Here is a 5,147-nt window from a genome sequence, read left to right as displayed (position 1 = left end):
GCTGTATTATCTACCAATATGTCAATGTGTGGCAGGGGAAAGTTGTCTTTAGAACTAGCTCGGTTCAAGTCCCGGTAGTCTACACACATTCGAACCATGCCGTCCTTTTTCGGGACTGGGACAATATTGGCCACCCACTCCGGGTACCGTGCCACAGCTAAGAAACCCGCATCAAGCTGCTTCCTTACTTCTTCTTTAATTTTTAAGGACATCTCGGGTCTCATTCTTCGTAACTTTTGCTTAATCGGAGAAGACCCAGGATTCAACGGCAACTTATGCTGCACAATGTCGGAATCCAGACCGGGCATGTCTTGATACGACCATGCAAAGACATCTTGATACTCTTCAAGAAGGGTTATCAAGCCTTGGCGGATAGGCGCGGTCATACCGGTTCCTACCTTCACTTCTTTCTTTTCCTCCGTAGTCCCCAAGTTTACTAATTCGGTTTCTTCTTGGTGAGGCTTCATTTCACGTTCTTCCTGAGCGACCAACCTCTCCAATTCCGGTGACAGGACGTCCTCTTCCTCTTCCTCATTTATCGTTTGGCTTATATCTCGATCGAAATCGATTGTCAAACCCTCGTTGTTTGGATCCTCAAAGAATCGACCCTCATATCTATACCAAACAAGACAAAAGAAACAAAAACATGCAAAATGATATGAGAAAGGGTGGTACTGCAAGAACAGATGAAACAAGATCTCTTTGTTTATTTAATAAGGTAGGTTTCACAAAACAAAAGAGAACGGAAATCTATAGGCTCTAATTACATTGAATCAGCGGTATAGACTTCTGACTGGCTTATCACGCGCCAGTTCCCCACTTGGGAATCGGGGTGGCATGGTTGCACAAAACTTGGTGGGTCTTGAGGGAACTCCTCTTCTATTGCGGCCACCTCCTCCTCGGATGCCATTCCAGCGCTGGTGAAACACTGGCTAATACGGCCGGGCCATACCCTATCCGCCCGAAACCTTGACGGCATGTTCCTCCTCCCTGGCATCCCGGGTTCGTACCCTAATCCATACTTGTATGGATTTCCTTTGATATCGACCACGTCAGCATTCCCGAGGCAGTCCTTGCCTAGACCCATTCCGGGCTCAAATCCATTCCTGAGCATAACACGCGCCACCATTATGGCCGCTTTGGAGAGAGAAGGTAGCGACGGACTTGGTTCCACCGAGGCGCAGCTCACCACCTCAAAGGATTGGAAAGCCGTTTCCAATGATTCTTCCGCTACTTCTATGTAGGACCTTTATCAGCAGCGCACGATGAGGCTCGGAGTTTATGAGTAGTTCAAGCAAGGAGATCCTTGCTGGAGTTTTGTTCAGTTGCTCGACTACCTTAAACTCGCTTTGTTGGATGAGGGGGAGGAACTCATGGGCCTCTTCCAAAGTCACTGTTTTTCCTTGAAGACCTTCTTTCTTTTCGGCTCCCCTTGCCACGGGAGGATCTACTTCCTTCGAGGGGGTGGCTATGTCTGCGGGCTCTTGGACCATGGGCGCCTTCCCTTTAGAGGGAAAATCCGTCGGGTGAGGGGAAGCGAACACCCGACCACTGCGGGTTACGCCACTGAGGCCGGTGATGTTGGTTACCTTAGCTGATAGGGAGTCAACTTCGGTTGCAACTCTTTCGCTGGACGCGGGAGGGGTATACTTCCACGGAACGGCCTTATTACTTTGATATACAAATGGCGTTGGCTTGGGCGCCGCCCGCGGGTATATGGGTGTGGAGCCGGTCCCCTTCCTAGTAAAACATATCACTAGGGCCTTAGGGGTTAGAGGAACCTTCTTCTCTTCCGACTGCATGCAAATTTGTGGTTCTTCCTTCCCTCCTATGAACACTTCAAGCTGCCCGCAATCCATGAGCCGCTGAAGCAATTCTTCCACCACGGGACAGGTTTCCATGTCATGCGACTCCCCGAGGTGAAACAAACATTCATCCCTTTCATCTCCACCTCGGGAGACCATGCACGCCGCTTGCAGTGATTGATAGATGAAGCGTCTAGAAGTAGCCACGTCTCCCAACCTCTTTGTCCGTGATGGCCCGTCCTCTTCGACGGCGTTCACGCTAGCACCTCCATGACTAGCTAGTGGGTTGGTTTTAACATTTGGGCCTTCTTCCTGAAACGCTAGCCAGCCGGCACTAATCAGATGCTGCACTTTATACTTGAACGGGATGCAGGAGTCAATATTGTGTCCGGGAACTCCACTATGGTACACACACTTGGCACCCGGATCATACCACTTGGGGTAGGGTGGCTAACCTTCCCGGGTATGGCCACCACCAAATGATTCTCCAATAATGAAGGCCATAACTCGGAATATGCCATGGGAATAGGAGGGAAGTTGTCTTTTGGGTGCTGTGCATATTTATAGGTCGCGCCGGGGGCTGTATTATTAATCGGCCGGGATGCGGCTGGAGCTGTGCGTTGGGTCGGCGCTCTTTCTGCTGCGGGTGGTCCTTTTACTTGAGTCAGGAGGGAATTCCCGGCTCGGATTAAAAAATTTGGGGGATTGGGCTGGTATGAGCTTTGGATATTTTGGGGTGCTTTCATCCATGTTGGGGCGGTGGTGACCGCGTGGGCGTCTCCTTCCTTTTTCCTCGCGCCCACTGCTGGGGCTCTTCTGTTGTTGTTGGGGGCCATATTGGCAGCATATTCAAACTTGCCTTTTCGTAGCCCGGATTCAATCCTTTCTCCGACGAAGACGAGATCCGCAAAGTTAGCTGGCATGTAGCCTATCAGCTTTTCATAGTAGAACGTGAGTAACGTATCTACCATAATTGTGATCATCTCCCTTTCCGTCATGGACGGTACGACTTGGGCTGCGAGATCTCTCCATCTCTGGGCATATTCCTTAATGGACTCATGCTCTCGTTTAGTCATACCCTGAGGCTGGTTCCGATCGGGAGTCATGTCCGTATTGTACTGGTACTGCCTAATGAAGGCAGTTGCTAAGTCCTTCCATGATCGGATCTGGGAAGCTTCCAGATTGGTATACCATGCTACAGCTGTCCCAGCCAAGCTGTCTTGAAAGAAATGGACCAACAACTTTTCGTCCGCAGAATATGCCCCCATCTTCCGGCAATACATCCGGAGATGCCCTTTTGGACATGTCATCCCTTTGTACTTATCAAAGTTTGGTACTTTGAACTTGGGAGGGATGACAATGTTGGGCACAAGACATAAATCTGCCAAATTCGAGAATGGGTAATTACCGAGGCCCTCGACTGCTCTTAACCTCTCTTCAAGCGCCTCAATCTTTCCCTTATCTTCCGCGAAGGGAACAGATTCTTTTACGGGTGTGGGTGAGGCCGGGATATGGCGGACTATGTTCGGCTGGGGTAGTTCATGTGGGGATGGATCTTTGAGGTGGAGCAGGGGGCCAAGATGGGTATCTCCCTCCCCATCGTCTTGCCCGGGATAGTCTTCATAAGGTGGGAGTTTCCCCTCAAAAGTAGGGGCTTGGCTTAAATCTTCCGGGGTGGCACGGGGGGGTGAAGTCTGGAGGCAGGCCATAAGGATAAGCTTGCGGACTATACCTTCGACCGAACACGGCCGTGTTTCTGTCTAGGCCCGGATTCAAGGCGGGCTGCAGCACCGGCTCCGCTTCCCTAACTGTACTGGAGGCGGTTGCAGTGGCTTTATCCTCTATGGTTTTCTGGAGTTTTAACATGACCTCCGAGATGGAAGCCATTTGATCTTTTAAGGCCGATAGATCGGCCTTCATCTGTTCCTGCATGCCCTCTTCATTATCCATTTTTCTGGATCGAGTGTTATAGGGGTGCCTTGGTGTTTTCTTAGTTATGATGAAATTCCTAAAGAAATAAACAACAGTGAGTATGCCACCAAAACATGAGTATGCAAATGGATGATCGGAGCACTTGGATCCACCCCAAGATTTTTAGATAATGTAATGAGTCCAGAATTTGTCATTTTATAAAAAGAACAAAACTTTCATCTAGCCAAGATTTATACAAAGGTGTTACAAAAGAACCTAACGATTCCTAATTATATGGGCCATCAAATCTATCATGTGTTGACAGTAATTGATTAGCCCATGAATCTCCTCGGGGGCAGTACCCACTTCGGCCATGGCTTTTGCTTTGGCTAATAGACGCGGGAGGTCTTGACTTCCATTCAAGGTCAAGGCGAATCTATCCATCCACATAGTCGCTTCTTGATGCAGCGCATCAATCACCCTCCCTCTTGCTTCTTTTTCGGCATACACTTGTGCAAAATCCTCCACTAGCTTTTGTTCATGGGCCATGGACTGGTTCAATTCTTCCTTGTATTGCCCTATGATGGCTAGCATGCTTTGCTCCGTGGCTTCCAAGTGTTGAGCCAAACTCCTTTTGGACCTCGCGCAAGCAACTAACTCTTCCTTTAAGATCATGCCATGCACCCGTGACCGATCTCTCTCCTCTCTTCGGAGCTTGAGCTCATTGTTGCTACCCCACAATGCTCCTCGGAATTTTTCTCGGCCATGTTCCTCCTTGTGGGCCCTTTTGGTTTCTTGTTCAAGAGCTCTTGCAGTGGCCGCGTTTCCCTCTTGTAACTCGGTGCACTCCTTCCGGATGTGTGTAGCAACTGATTTGAACTTCTCCTTGGCGAGTCTCGCCTTCCCTAGCTCTAACTTTAGAGCTCGGACTTCTTCATCTTCCTCCGGAGCTTCGAATTTCTCCTCATCGACAACTTTCAATTTGGAGAGCCAACCTAAGCCCCGCGTGTGAATTCCTAGCCACCCATGATAACCTCCAATGACGCCGTTTCGGATGCCCCTAAGCTCCTTGTCTTTCCTCAACGGACTCCTCCACGCCTTGTGGATTCTTTGTATAACCTTGAGACCTTGCGCACCTAGATCCCTCACAAGGAAAGGCGAGAGACTTTCTTCGGTTGGCGCTCCCCTCATGGGATACCCTAGCTGTCTTATGGCGAGTGCGGGATTATAATTAATACAACCCCTAGTCCCTATCAATGGAACATTAGGATAGTCCCCACACGAGAAAAGAACTCATTCCTTGCCTTCCTTCCAACGAGAAAACCAATTGATTGTGCTGCCCCCTATCCCAGCCAAATGTTGGTCCCAAACGACTCTTCCTTTTTCGGCGCACGAGCGATAGCTTTGAAGCGGACACGGGTGTCTCGTGTC

The sequence above is a fragment of the Glycine max genome, chromosome 9, assembly GCF_000004515.6.
Source record: "Glycine max cultivar Williams 82 chromosome 9, Glycine_max_v4.0, whole genome shotgun sequence".
In the NCBI taxonomy this organism is placed as follows: domain Eukaryota; kingdom Viridiplantae; phylum Streptophyta; class Magnoliopsida; order Fabales; family Fabaceae; genus Glycine; species Glycine max.
The sequence above is the reverse complement of the archived record's forward strand: the minus strand, read 5'-3'. Positions refer to the sequence as shown.